A 16784-nucleotide genomic window follows, 5' to 3' on the forward strand; every position below is an offset into this window, starting at 1 on the left:
TTTATCCATAACATTGACTAGACTTTGAAGGTCTGATAGAACCCTCTCTTGGTAAGCAGATGAGAAAAAAAGGGCTTCAGCAAGCTGTTGCTGTGAATTGATCCAAACTGATGCAATCACTTCAGAGCAGTTTGACTACACCTAGTAAATTGGACACAGGCACACCAAATTACCAGCAAATTTTATTTCTTGATATATACTATAAAGAAACACTGTCCCATATCTTTAAGAAAACACATGATACATGTTGTATTAGGGAAAAAAGGCAAAAACAGATTAACTCTCTTTCAGTGAGGAGACTGTAGGAAAGAATAACCATACTTCTGCATAATGGCATGTAATTCGTACTTAAAATCATTGAAGTAGAACTGCAAGTATCAACATTTGCAATTTCAAGGCAAAACACTGGGTTTCAAAATCTGATTGCAAAGGAATAAATATGGTATGAAACATTTATGTATACTTTACACCCAAAGCAATGTACATATTGTTTACTGCCAAATATTTACTCCATAAAAAATGTACATTGCAGAAATACACACTATCTTCAGTATAGTATTACTTTTCAAGAAGAAAAAGAGAAGAAAGGATGGAGATGGAATAAGAGCTCTTACTGTTCCCATAATATTTTTTCTATTTTTGAGAGAACTAAATCAATGTGGCCAAAGGATAGCAATCATTGCATTATAGTCAATAAACGCATGTATCACACTTAGTGCATAGTAGACACTGATGTACCTACTTTGTGAATATTACTCGATTTAATTTCAATAATAAAGTCTATGAGATGATTATTATGCTCTCCGTCTTATAGATGAGGAAGCAGAGTCAAAGAAGCACTGGGTAACATGCCCGAGTTCACACAGAGGTAGCTTTGAAGCTGGGTGGTTTGTCTATGTGGTTTTCTGTGTAACTTTTTATTTCTTCAACAAGTACGGTCAACTCATTTTGTTGTTTTCTGTAAATAACCTATTTCCCTCCATTGTCTACAACTTGTTTAAAGATTAAAGTACAAAGTTAAATCTGATCATGTTACCCTAGAAATATGTCTGCCTTACTTAGAGATAAAAGGATCTTAAACCTAAATGCAGGGGCCAGCACTGTGGCATAATAGGCTAAGCCTCCACCTGTGGCGCCAGCATCCTATATGGCCATTGGTCTGTGTCTTGGCTGTTCCTCTTCCAATCTAGCTCTCTGCTATGGCTTGGGAAAGCAGTAGAAGATGACCCTAGTCCTTGGGTCCCTGCACCTGTGTCAGAGACCCAGAGGAAACTCCTGGCTTCAGGCTTTGGATCAGATCAGCTCCAGCTGTTGCAGCCATTTGGGTCGTGAACCAATGGAAAGAAGACCTTTCTCTCTGTCTCTCCTCTCTCTCTCTGTAATGCTACCTCTCAAATAAATAAATAAAATCTTAAAAAAAAAACTGAATGCACTTTCAGGAGTTCTTTTTCAGTAAAGTTATCTGAATTTCAAATGTCCTTCCTTACGTGGCTTCTCATTTCTTCAACAGGTGCTCTCATTTTATTGTGCTTCACTTTGTGCAACCTCTATGATATGGCACTTGGCAGATACTGCATTTTTTGCAGGTTAAAGGTTTATGATAATAGTATTCCTGTGTTCAGCAAGTCTATTGGTACCATTTTCCCAACAGGAAATGCTCAATTCTGGGTCACTGTTTTGTCATTCTTACAGTATTTCAAACTTTTCATTATTATTATATTATGATGGTCTGTGATCAGTGGTTTTTCTTTCATTTTATTTAAAGAATCCAGATTTTATGCATTTTATATGATCAGTGATCTTTGAGGTTATTATTGTAATCACTTTGTGATGCCATGAACTGCACCTATCTAAGATGGTGAACTTAATTGCTAAATGTTATGTGTGTTCTAACTGCTCCACTCTCTGGCTTTTTCCCAATTTCTTTCCTTACCTTTGGACTCCCTATTCCCTAAGACACAAAATATTGAAATTATGTTAACTAATAATCCTACAATGGCTTTTAAGTGTTCAAGTAGAAGGGAAAGTCTCACATTTCTCATTTTAAAATCAAAAGTCACAAATGTTTAAGCTTACTGAGGAGGGTATGTCCAAAGCTAAGATACACCAAAAGCAAGTCTGTTTGTGCTAAACAATTAGTCAAGTTTGAATGCAAGAGAAAAGTTATTGAAAGAGATTGAAAGTGCTACTCCACGGGTTGGCATTGGTGTAGTGGGTAAAGCCACCACTTGCAACACTGGCATCCCATATGGTTACTGGATTATGTCCCAGCTGCTCCCCTTCTGATCAAGCTCTCTCCAATAATCTGGAAAAAGAAGCAGAAGTTAGTCCAAGTACTTGGGACCCTGTCATCCATGTGGGAGATCTGAATGAAGCTCCTGGCTTCCTTGCTTCCTGTCTTTGTCCTGGCTCAGCCCTGGGTGTTGCAGCCACATGGAGAGTGAATCAATGGATGGAAGATTCTCTCTCTCTCTCTCTCTCTCTCTCTCTCTACTTTTCCTCTCTCCCTCTCTATCTCTCTCTCTCTCTCTGTCTTTCTCTCTCTTTCTCTGTAACTCTGACTTTGAAATGAATCTTTTAAAAATAATCAAAGTGCTACTCCAGTGAACGCAGAAATGATAAGTAAAATAATCTTATTTGTTATATGGAGAAAGTTTTCGTTGTCTAGACAGATCAAAGCAGTCATCATATTCCATTAAACCAAAACCTAATAACAGCAAGGTCCTAACTCTGCAATTCTGTGAAGGCTAAAAAATGTATGAAACATGCAGAAATAAAGTTTAAAGCCAGCAGAATTTGGTTCATGATGTTTAAGGAAAAAGTACATCTCCATAATATAAAATTTCCGTAACTTAGAAGTGCAAGCTGAAGCAACAAGTGCTACTGTAGCAAGTTATCCAGAATATCCAGCTAACAGAGTTGATGTGTGTGACTTTCCCAAACAGTAGACTTTAAAGTAGACAGAGCAGCCTTCTGTTGCAAGGAGATGTCATGAAGGACTTTCATAGCTAGACAAAAGAAGTTAATGCTTAGCTTCAAAGCTTGGAAAGACTGACAACTCTCTTAGGGTTAATGCAAATGATGACTCAAGTGGAAACCAATCCTTATTTACCATTCTGAAAATTCTACTGTTCTTAAAGATGATACTAATTATACTCTTGTGCTCTACAAATGAAACTGCAAAGCCTAGATGACACATCTGTTTACAACATGTTTTAGAAAATATTTTAAGCTTGCTATGAAGATCTACTACTCAGAAAAGGGATTCGTTCAAAACATTGTTTTTCATTGACAGTGCATCTCTGGTCACACAAGATCTTGGATAGAGATTTACAATGAGATGAATGTTAATTTTATGCCTTATAACACAACATTTATTCTTTTGTCCATGGGTTTAAAGGTAATTTTACTTTCACAAATACATTTCTTTCTTTCTTTTTTTTTTTTTTACAGGCAGAGTTAGACAGTGAGAGAGAGAGAGAGAGACAGAGAGAAAGGTCTTCCTTTTTCTGTTGGTTCACCCTCCAAGTGGCGGCTACGGCTGGCACATTGCAGCCGGCGCACTGCGCCGATCTGAAGCCAGGAGCTAGGTGCTTCCTCCTGGTCTCCCATGCAGGTGCAGGGCCCAAGCACTTGGGCCATCCTCCACTGCCTTCCCAGGCCACAGCAGAGAGCTGGACTGGAAGAGGAGCAACTGGGACAGAATTGGTGCCCCAACCGGGACTAGAACCCGGCTTGCTGGCGCTTTAGGCGGAGGATTAGCCTGGTGAGCCACGGCGCTGGCACAAATAATTTTTTAAGGATGTCATTACCACAAACTGTGATTTTGTTTTCTCATGGATCTGAGCAAAATAAGATAAAAACCTTGTGGAAAGGACTCATTGTTCCTGATATTTACAATTCAAGGGAGGAAGTAAAAATATCAGCATTAACAGAGATTATCAATCAATTGGTTCCCACCTGCATGGGTGACTTTGGGGAATTCAAGACTTCAGTGAAAGAAGTAACTGCAGATGTGGTACAAATAATAAAACTAGAACTGGAAGTGGAGAAGGAAGATTACTGCAATCTCACAGCAAAGCTTTAACACATGGGGAGTTGCTTCTTTGTTTTTATTTTATTAGAAAGTCAGAGTTACAGAGAGAGTAGAAGAGACAGAGAGAGATTGCCCATCCTCTGGTTCACTCCCCAGATTGCTGCAACAGCCAGGGTTACAGCAGGCTGGAGCTAGAAGCAAGGAGCTTCTTCCAGGTCTCCCACTTGGGAGGCCAGGACCAAAACATTCGAGCCATATTCTGCTGCAGGCCATTAACAGGGAGCTGGGTTAGAAGTGGAGCAGCTGTGACACAATCTGGTGCCAATATGGGATGCCAACATTGCAGGCAGCAGCTTTACCCACTTTGCCACTATGCCACAATGCTAATCTCAAAGAGTTGCTTCTCACACACGAGCAGAGAAAGCGCTTTCCTGGGATGAATCTGCTTTTGGTAAAGATGCAACAAACATTGTTGAAATGATAACAAAGGATTTGGAATATTAGATAAGTTTGATTGATGAAGCAGTTGCAGGGTTTGAGAAGACTGATTTTGAAAGTTCCAATGTGAATAAATACAAAGAGCATCACATAGTATAGAGAAATCATTCACAAAAGGAAGACTACAAAATTTTTGTCTCTCTCTCCCTTTTTTTAACCATTCTACAGTGATCAGTCATCTTAACCTTCAGCAGCCACCACACTGGTCAGTCATCAGTCATCAAGACTGAGTCAAAATCCTCTACCAGGAAAAATATTGCAACTTGCAGAAAGCTCATATGCTTAATAGTACTTTTTGTCAATATCATACTTTTTTAAAAAGATGTATTTATTTATTTGTAAGTCAGAGTTACACAGAGAGAGGAGAGGCAGAGAGGGAGAGAGAGAGAGAGAGAGAGGTCTTTCATTCGCTTGTTCACTCACCAATTGGCTGCAACGGCCAGGCTGCGCTGATCTGAAGCCAGGAGCCAGGAGCTTCTTCCAGGTCTCCCGCATGGGTTCAGGGGCCCAAGGACTTGAGCCATCTTCTACTGCTTTCCCAGTCCATAACAGAGAGCTGGATAGGAAGTGCAGTAGCTTGGTCTCAAACCGGCGCCATATGGGATGCCAGTGCTTCAGACCAGGGCATTAACCCACTGCGCCACAGCACCAGCCCCAGTAGCATACTTTTTAAATTAAGGTATGTATGCTGTTTTTTGGACATAATGCTATTGCACAGAGATTGCAGTGCAGTATAACTATAATTTTTAATGTACTGAAAAACTCCCAAAAAGTGCCTTACATTATTGCAACACTCATTTTATTATGGTGATAGTTTTGACATATGCCTATATGTGTTATAATTTTCCATACTTTGGCATATGTCTGAAAAACATGGAGGAAAAATACTTAATTTTGGAAAGTAATAGTTGAAACATGTACATCAACAAAGCAAGATATTGCAGTTAAGTCTCAACATGTCAATAAATCAAAATAAATATAAATGGAATAAATCAAATTATGAAAACTCATGTAAATACTGTCTTCAAGAGAGAAACTAGTTGGTTTGCACTGTATATACATGTTGAAATACTGCACTATATCCCATAAAAATGAGCAAGTCTTACACACTAATCAATAAAGTATTATAGATATGTGAACCAGTCTGCTGTACATAGAAATACAGGTAAAGAGAACAAAGTTGTTTTATTTTGACAGATTATTATTAGGAAGAATGGATTCAGTATGGAATGTTGCACATAATATGGACTCATTTTGACTTAAACATAATCTGAATATAATAGCTGTATTTATAAGAAAGTAAACAAGCATTGATTAAGAACTACTTTGGAAGAGAGAATTTGACATCTGGGATCATGTACTCTTGGTATAGTTTCTTCTACATTTCTCTATACATTTATAATTAAAATATATTAGTTAAAATGTAGAATATATCCAAGAAATTCTGCTCAATAATCTCTATTCTGAAAAACTCTCAAAGAGCTTTGGCACTCTTCCATAAGCAGTTCTTTACTTTGATTATAGAATTACTGTATGCATTGGAATACTCTCCAGTTGGATGTATCTTTATGAAAATGTGCTACCTTGTGCCTTTCATAAATAAAAAAAAGGAGTTGATTTCTGAAATCGTGTTTCTTTGAATCATACAAAGACCTTGATACGCAGGGAAAGGAAAGCAGAACTCTGGAGGAAAGAGAGGAGCCAAGGATAATAAGGTAATCTAAAGGAAATTCAAAAAGTTCATGGTAAACACTATTAAAAGGTACTGCAAATTTTCCATGAACTTTTTGAAGATCCCTAATATTTACCTATTCAACCATTTTTGCTCCAACAAAATTCCATGTTGAGAATTTACTTAATGATTTTATTTGTTTGAAACTTTTCTGTAGTTTCTATTGCTGCAGTTCAAACTTTTTTTTTGTTGTTAGTAATTGCATTTTTTAACTTTTATTTAATGAATATAATTTCCAAAGTACAGCTTTTGGATTACAATGGCTTCCCCTCCCCATAACTTCCCTCCCACCCCCTGCTCTCTCTCCCATTCATTCACATCAAGATTCATTTTCAATTCTCTTTATATACAGAAGATCAGTTTAGTATATATTAAGTAAAGATTTCAACAGTTTGCACCCACATAGAAACACAAAGTGAAAAATACTGTTTGAGTACTAGTTATAGCATTAAATCATAATGTACAGCACAGTAAGGACAGAGATCTTATATGAGGAGTAAGTGCACAGCGACTCCTGTTGTTGACTTAACAAACTTGTCATGAGTTGCCAAGGCTATGGAAGCCTTTTGAGTTTGCTGACTCTGATCATATTTAGACAAGGTCATAATCAAAGTGGAAGTTCTCGCCTCCCTTCAGAGAAAGGTACCTCCTTCTTTGATGACCTGTTCTTTCCACTGGGATCTCACTCACAGAGATCTTTCATTTAGGTTTTTTGTTGTTGTTGTTGTTGTTGTTGTTGTTGTTTTTTGCCAGAGTGTCTTGGCTTCCCATGCCTGAAATACTCTCATGGGCTTTTCAGCTGGATCCAAATGCCTTAAGGGCTGATTCTGAGGCCAGAGTGCTGTTTAGGACATCTGCCATTCTATGAGTCTGCTGTGTATCTCACTTCCCATGTTGGATCGTTCTCTCCCTTTTTTATTCTATCAGTTAGTATTAGCAGACTAGTCTTGTTTATGTGATCCCTTTGACTCTTAGTCCTATCATTATGATCAATTGTGAACTGAAACTGATCACTTGGACTAGTGAGATGGCATTGGTACCTGCCACCTTGACGGAATTGAATTGGAACTTTACCATGTGGGGCCTGCTGGCATAGTAGGTTAATGCCTGTAGTGCCGGTATGCCTTATGGATACTGATTCGAGTCCTAGCTGCTCCACTTCCAATCCAGCTCCCTGCTAATGTGCCTGGGAATGCGGTGTATGATGGCCCAAGTGCTTGGTCCCCTGCACCCACTTGGGAGACCTGGAAGAAGCTCCTGGCTTCGGATTGTCTCAGCTCTGGCCATTGTAGCCATTTGGGGAGTGAACCACTGGATAGAAGATCTCTCTCTATCTCTTCCTCTCTCTGTCTGTAACTCACCTCTCAAATAAATAAATGATTCTTTAAAAAAAAAAAACATCATGTTTCTAGCTGTAACATCTAGTCTGAGGGGAAAACAAGATTGAGATTCTGGGTAAAGTGATAGAGAAGTCATCTAGATGAAAGCAATGCTATTAAGTTCTCAAATTTGAGAGCTTTATATTCATTTGCATATAATTTTCTTAAGGGCTGCATGATTTTAATTTTATTGTAGCCATCACCTTCAGACACTGATTATTTTGGAGCAGTAATTACAGAAACCTGAAAAATCAAGATCTAATGAGACTCTCTAAGTAAACCCCATTCCCGAAGCCCAACTGTAAAAAGCAAAAGTGTTTTAAATATAACAGTTCAAATTCTGCATTTCCACTCCACTGAGAAATGTAATACCGCATTTATTGAAAACAGAAGGAGAATGTTATACATTTAAATACTGGGTTGGAGAAGTCACTCTTTGGTGAGTTAAAATGACATATAAATAAATAGAGGAAGAAAGCAAAGAAGTGATAGGAAATATATTTGTGGGTCTAATTTAGAATAATCATTTTATTTTTGCCTGTATAATATTGCCATTACATTCATCTAATTTTATACATTAACTTCCAACATATTAGTGCTTTCATTTTTTTTACATTTCGATATCTAATAAGCTGTATTTCTTCTCAAATTAGCTAGCTAATAATCAGCAGTCTGAATATCTCATATGAAGTAATTTGTTTTCTTTATTAATTTAACATGAATTTGATATGTATTTTGATATGTACCAAATAGCTATGATCTCAGAATAGTTTAAGTCTTAGAATTGGATTCTCCTTGGTTTCCTTTGTAGGTGCAGGCTTTCTATTGGCTTAAAACACCCATTTTATGCTGACCGTGAGCAAATTCATGTCCCCAGGCCAAGTCTTTGCTTTGACCTCCAGCCTCAACATATTCAAATGCCTACTTTACCTCTCTCCAGATCAAAACCAGACTCTTTATTTTGCCCTCAGACGTGGTTTTCCTGCAGTGTTCTACTGTCTCAGAAATTAGTAGCATCTCCTATTTCAAGTCGGAAACTTTTTTAGCTTCCTTTTCTTATTTTTTTTTATTTAAGGAGAACAGATTTCATGTATTTCATATACACAGATTCAGAAACATAGTGATGTTTTCCACCCTACCCTTAATCCTGTCCACACTCCCACCTTTCTTCCTCCTTTCTCTTCTATTCCTTTTTTATTTTTTTTTTTTGCAGATGTAGCTTCAGTTAATTTGATACTCTAAGATTAACCCTATACTAAGTAAAGATTTTAACAAATAGTCTGAAGCAATAAATAAATAAATAAATAAAGCCTGTTACTCAACAGTCTATACGAAGGCTGTAAAAATCACCAGATCTCAAAATGTCAATTTCACTCCTATAGATTACCCTTTAGGCATCCATTCAGAAATTTAGGATATTCATTTCTAGACCATCTTTTTCCAGTGACTCTTTTTCTTTATTACTTAACTCCTTAATACAAGCTGAAGAGTTACACAGGATTAATAAATAGTGACTGACTCCTAAGTGGCTCCTAAGTAACATATATAAATATATATACAATTATATAAATAACATTCAATTTTATGTATATATTTGAAACTTATTTAAGTTGCTTTACAGAACAGCTGGAGTCCTGCAAAGTCAATATCAGCATCAGTACCATACTTTGCTAAAATTATCCTTTTCTTCATCAACAGGAAGGTATTTCTTAAAAATACCCACATGAAGCTAGACAGAATCACTAAGTTAAATGATGCCCTTATTTTAGGGAAAAGTACAGAGCAGATATAATTCAATTGCCATTATTTCATTATATAATCTTTTAACTCAGTCTCTGTTCGTAGATAATTTTAACACACGAAATTTGAGAATCAAAAGTTTTAGCTAATTTCTTTCCAGCCTGTGTGTGACTACAAAGGTGACTCTTTCCACAATATTGTGCAGTCTCCCTTTAAGATCCTCCTGGAGAATTAATGAAGAATCAGGAAAGCCCTTTTCTTCGATGCCTGCCAGCTGAGCCAAGGACTAAATTTCCTATGGAGATGTTACCATGAGCAATTTCACCAAAGCTTTTACAACTTTAACTGCAGTTATGCTTCAATGACCTACCTGTTCATGCAATTCCTTTACATCTGCTTTAACACACAAAAATGTAGAAGTTAATAAGAATAAAAACTCTTCCCATTACAGACTCTGACATCTCAAGCTGCTTTCTCATCTCCCATGAATATCTAAAATTCAAAATGTCAGTCTCTAAATTTTCAATGTAATTTCAGTTGCACTGGAACATTTACAGAGGTAGTTTTGCCACTGTACTGAAATGTTTTTGTTAAATATTGCTATTTTATGTGAGGAAGTAAGTATTAACCGACACAGAAGTGGATAACCAGAAATTCTACGGTCCTAAAGAAAATGTGCAGAAATAGATTACTTTTTTTGCTAAATTGCAAGGCAACACATTTCTTACTCCTGTGATATACTGTAATACTTCTGCTGAATAGTTGGAGTAGCATTTACTAGGAATGAGAAAGAAAATGAAGGCAGATCATTTGAGAATTGGGGAGAGGGGGTATAAAGAAGACAAGATATTTCTGAATGTAACTTTCTTTGCATTGTTTTCCCTACTGTCCCTCATATATCAAAGTAGACTTTCCCAAACATTCGAGTTACTTGAGTTTTTCTTTTTCTTTTTTATAACAGATATATAGATTCTGTTTTCTGGAAATTCCAGTCTATTAATCTTAAATGCAACTGTGAAAGCCTGGATATTAGGCAAATATATCAGTCCCTTATCTGTTGCTGTAACAAAATACTTGAAGCTGGTACTTTGTAAAGAAGTTTATTTGTCTCACAGTTCTGTAGGCTGAAATTCAAAACAGCATGATGCCAATCTGGTGAGGGCCCCTTGGGGGATTGTATGGTGTAAGCACATGCTGCATCATAAGCCAGAAAGATGGACTAGACAATTGTTGCTCTTCTATGACAAATTCTTTTGAGAACAGGGGTCCCTGAGGACAGCTTGATCCTCCTTGCAGGATGTACCCTCAATGATCTGCCACTAGGTTCTACCTCTTAAAGGCCTCTCTAACGTCACCACAGCGGGAACCAAGCTTCCAACATATGCACCTTTGGGGAACATACTCATACCACATGAAAACCATTGCTTAAGCTAAGTGATCATTACCACAAAAAATATGAAATTTTTAGTAGTTCATCCAGGGTTAGATAATTAACATTTTTAAATAAATATGTTTTATAAAGGTATAACATTTTGTTGAAATAACAATTTTTCAAGATTTTTTCTTTATTGATTTGAAAGTCAGAATTAGAGAGGGAGAGAGGGAGAGAGAGAGAGAGAGAGATAGATCTTCATCTGCTTGTTCACTCTCCAGAGGGCTGCGAGAGCCAGGACTGAGACAGACTGAAGCCAGGAGCCAGGAGACACGAACTTCAGCCTCAAGTTTCACTTGGGTGGCAAGGGAGTAGACACTTGGGTCATCTTCTATAGGTTTGCCCAGGCCATTAGCAGGGAGCTGAATCAGAAATGGGAACGAACTGGCACACATCTGAGATGCTGGCGTTGCAGGCAACTTGACATGCTACACCAAAATGCTGGCCTCTGAAATAACAAATTAAATGAATCAGTTACTGAAATACTTGGTAATTCATAGCTTTAACTCTTTATCTTTCAATATCTTTAAGTATGCTTTGCATAAGTTACAAAATGCTTTAATTCATTTGAAGTTAGCTTTATAGTCTTAAAATGACTTCTAAATGGGTTTTGTGGAAATCTGCAGATCATAAGCTCCAAAAATTATCTTGGGATCTATGAAATTACATATAAAACCTATTACACATACATGTGGATAAAATAATAATATCCAAAAATAACTTTTAAAAATAATCATGAGGAAATAATAGAAAATCTGAACTAATAGATAAAAAGATAGACTCAGATATATTTAAGAGAAGAAGAAACTCAAATGTTCAATAAATATGATGACACTTGACCTCATTAGTAATCAGGGAGACACAAATCAAAACCACATGAAGTTCCATCTTTCATTCATTAACTTGCCTACTCTTATAATAATACCAAGTGTTGACAGGGATGTAAGGAGGAAGAAATTTGTTGCACCAATCCACAGAACAATTTGATGATATTTAATAAAATTAGAGTAACTATAAAATTTATTGCTCAAACCAAGTTTTTTTGGAAAAAAATTGAAATATATACAATATTTAATATTTAATATGTATATTTAAAAATAATTTTTCTTATATCAATAGGCCTATAAATTAATTCACTTTATACTTTTTTTGAAAAATGAAATTCTACAGAAATTTAAACCATAATTGCGTACCTTAAAGTACAACAGAAAAAAACTTTTTTATATTTATTACTAACATATTAAAAATGTGATTCATCTAAAATTAAGATAATGGTTGCTACAGAGGTTGAGAAGGGTGAGGGGGATGAGGATACATGGGGGTTGAATAATGGATAGCAAGACACAGTCAGACAGAAATCATAGGTTCTAGAATTCCAAAGCACAATGGAGTGACTACAGTTCACAAAAGTGTGTTATAAACTGTATCAAGAACTATAAGGAGAAGAGCTTGTAGGTTCCAAACACAGAAAAAAAGATATGGAAACGAACTGAACAATTGCCTGGTTTGATCACTTTAAGTTGTGCATGTGTAATGTATTATTCAACTGTACTTCATAAAAAATGTAAGTATGACATGTTAATCAAACATTTAAAAAATTAAGAAAAAACATTAGAAATAGCCAACAATAATTATTCTAGAATATGTTTATATCAATTAATCTGCTAAGCCATAATGAGCAATGGTTATTTTCTACAAAATGTCTTTCTTTAATTTTTTTATTGTTTAAGTAAAATTATCTGAAAACTTCTCCAAAATTGAATACCCTATCAACAATAGGAAAGTCATTATCAATGTTGAGATTTTTTACTGTATTAGAAAAAAATTCATAATACTGTCAAAAGTTTCATTTCTAGTAGAATAAGCTTTCAAGCACATTATTTTGACCCATATATAGGCTACAAAATGAAACCATTCTTAGAATTAATTTTTTGTGTGAAAGATTCAAATGGTGCTTTTCAACTATTTTTTCTCATTTATTCTATTGCTAATAGAAGCTAGCGACTATTGCTATACATTTCATACATACTGAAAAAATTAGAATTAAAAATGAACATAATTTGCTTAAAAATATTTGTTCCAAATGAAAAATCATATTCCTCAGAAATGGTATGCTTACACACTTGGTCCAGATTCACATAGTATACCTGTCAAAATGAAGCCTTAAGACATGGTTTTCTTAGTAGTTAACTATGTTTTGACTTTGAAAGAAAAAATAATTTATTTCCTTCAGACTTGTATCTTCTGGTTTGTGACACCAACAACTGATAAAAATACTATCAAACACATTTTACTAGTTTTATGACTGCCAAAATCTTTCCTGACCAGAGTGGTCAGTAGTTTTTAATTAAACATAAACTTTATTCTTAAAATTATTGCTTTGATTATTTCAAAATACATATTCATTATCAATTATTGCAAAAAATAAATGGATATAGGTGCATGGAGATGGTGGAATCACCATAGTAAGACCAAGGATCTCCTTATTATGTGCTCAGACTCTGTCCCTGTACAAAATTCACACACACACACACACACATAAAACCTATTATTGCCTTTATTTTCCCCAAATTTACCATATGGTGGCCTGCAAGTTTCCTGTGCACAGCACAAAAACCCATGTCAAATACCTCCGCCTTAGAGCAGACATTTCACATGGCAGTTAAGATAATGTATGTCCCACACTGAAGTGCCTGGATTCAATTCCTGCTTCTGACTCTCGACTTCAGGTGCCTGTCAATTTTGTGTTGATATTTTTCAATAATTTTATTCAAAAAAAAAAACAAAAATAATTCCTTAATGAACAATTCTAAGTTTAATCTGTAATAAGCTTGTTACATAATTACTTTGCTTGAAAAAAATTCCTACCATGATCCTACCTTCTGAAAGATTCAAAAAACAAAAACTGAAATAAATTATTTTTTAAAAAAGTCTTTAAAATACTAATATGAATATGAACAGAATATCATTGTTCTGGGATCATTGCCCATATAAAATTTTAGAAAAGGACAGATATCAAATTTAACTTATGAATAGAGGACACAGTTTATGTATTATTCTTAATTTTTTAAGATTCATTGTTTAATTACAAAAAGGAAAGTTACAGAAGAGAGGGAGAGACAGATACAGAGATCTTTCATCCTCTGGTTCACTCCCCAAATGACTACAATGAAGAATCCTGGAGCCTGGAACTCCATCAAGGTCTCCTGTGTGGGTGGCATGATCCCAAGCAACCAGGTAATCTTCTACTGCTTTCCCAGGATCACTCTCAGGGAGCTGGATCAGAAGTGGAACATTCAAGATCTGAACTGGAGCTCATCTGGGATGCTGGGATCACAGGCAGTGACCCCAGACAGAGTTTACTTAAAATATCTTAAAAGAAATAATAATTATCATCCTGAATTGGAATTGTTACAGTGATAAATGATTTAAACATGCTAACAAAATCTATATAATCTTTATGAAACAAAGACTATCTATCTAACTATCTTTTAAAGTGTTAAAGAGGGCAGTAGACCTTCATGCAAATTACCTGGACTTCAGTGCACTAATTAAGAGAACTGCAGCTTAGTCAATCAAATTATAATAGATGAATTATAGTTGATGTCAAAATTATACTTTATCAAATTAGCTTTGAATTCATATCAAGTTTTCTTCTATTTCGAGAAACATCACTTTACTAAATATATGGGGGAAAGATTGTGCAGATTACTGTGATTTCAATGGAACACATTTCATCTTCAAAATCTGATAAAAGCTTTCCAATTCATAAAACACTGTAAGAGAAATCTGCGAATCAAGTTAGACACACATTTCAAAGAACTGATGAGCTTGCAAATCACTTATGCCTCACTCTCAAGTTACCAGGATAATGCTTAGCACTTCCACAGTGTTTTCTAGCTTCAAAGAGCCTACAAACTTTAACTAATTAATCCTTACACTACCCAGTGAGATAGTGATAGAAACCCCTGGAAGAGAGCATCTAACTATATAATTCACACTTGCTTATATAGAATTCAGTATCAATGCCATGGTATGTTTTCCTATCTTTCTATTTCAATAAATCTTCAGAGGGATGATATCCATATGTGAATATATGATGCATAGCCATCTATTGTTAATAAAATGATATACACTGCACTCGATCTGCAACTAAAAGCCAACAAAGAAAGATATATGTACAGGCAACAGATGAAAAACATCTGGTACAGTCTGCTATGTTTTCTCATTCATTTTACATCTTATTTTCAGTTTTTCCAGAGTGGTCTTGTGAGATTTGAATAGACTAAAATTTTTCAATGCAGTATATATACTTTTCTTGTTCATTTTCATAATTATTTTTACTTTTTCTTAAATAAGCTTTTTCAAAAATTAAAATTTAAATCATGCTGAATAGAAAAGTATACCATATGTGAAAGCTTCACTCAAATGGAAGAATATTTAACTACTATATAAAGAATTCTCTCTACTAGGATTCCCTTCTCTCTGCAGGTAGTTGGCTACAGGGGTCTACCAAAACAAATCTATTCCTGCAGTAAAGGCCAACACTGGGTCACTCAGGAGAGAACACTTTCTGTCTGAAAAGAACTGTACATCTTTTCCATGAAACAGGGGAAATTTATACCCACTTTTTCTGTTTAAAGACAAATTCATTTAAAAATTAATCCCTTTTGTTACAAATAAAATGTCATTACTTCCTAATTGCTTATCTTATAACTATCTAAATTTACATACACATACAAAAGCTACAGTATAATTGAAAGACCATCCAAAGTATACATACGGTCTATTTTAAAAATTCTCTAGTGTACTATTTACATTACGGTTATAGTCACCATGCAATAGATGACCTATTTTACCAAAGTCCCTAGGACATCATTGGAGAAAGTACCTACAATGGAAGAAATATGATTTCCTTCTGCATACTTTCTTTGCAACTAAATATACATCTAAAATATCAACTCTGTTATTAAAGATTGATGTAACTAAATGTAACTTTTAAGAGTATTCTTTTTAATTCTTCCACAATGTATTTAAATATCTGCCCTATGAGGGTACTTCAAAAAGTTCACCAAAAATGAAATTAAATATGCTTTATTTTGGTGCAAGACACATTTGTAATTCATGAACAGTGTTTTATAATACACACTTTATATGAAGCTTTTAAAGTACTCTCATACATTTAATTAATTTCATCCGAGTATAGATAACTGAAGAGAAATGGAGAATACCACTCTCATAGCAGAGACAATGCTCTCATCCCTTGCCCAGCTTCATGCTTGTATTCAAAGAAGAAATTGATCTGTTGCTCATATTTTATTTTAGGGTAAGATTTTGCACCAATTGATCAGAACTTGAAAACATCTGCCTATTTAAAGCTACTGTTCTGGGGAGGACAAAATAAGATTTTGAAATTGAACTCTAGTGATTGGCCTTGGTATCTTTGAAATCTTGATCAAACAAATTTCAAAGTTTAAAGGGAGTTCTCTGTTACAGGAGCTGTTGATTCTTTAGTCAAACACTATTCTGGAAAATCCAACCTACTAGATCATTGGTAATAAGATCATAAAAACAAATCTGGAATCCAGACAGTCAGAGTAATGGAGCTCTAAGGAAAAGCACTCTGTAGAACAGTATTAGAGTTTGCCTAAATTATCACCATTTCCACATCATGGAGATTATGTCACATTATGTAGAATTTTAACAATCATTTCCTATTTCAATGGAACTTTATTTATGAATGTAGAAATAGCTATTCAAATTATTGTTGGTTCTTGGGGCTTATGCATTACTGAATACTGCAACATTTGTTTATGGAATTCAGACATCTCACAGAAGAAAAACAAGGAGATGGAAATTAAGGTACTGCGAGATGGTTTAGCCTGGAGTGAATAGGGAATAGTTTCTTCTCTCTGAATCTTTAATTTGGGATAAAGTAAACTACAAAATTATTACAAATAAGGACTA

The sequence above is a fragment of the Oryctolagus cuniculus genome, chromosome 4, assembly GCF_051225735.1.
Source record: "Oryctolagus cuniculus isolate XC-2025 breed Fujian yellow rabbit chromosome 4, ASM5122573v1, whole genome shotgun sequence".
In the NCBI taxonomy this organism is placed as follows: Eukaryota; Metazoa; Chordata; class Mammalia; order Lagomorpha; family Leporidae; genus Oryctolagus; species Oryctolagus cuniculus.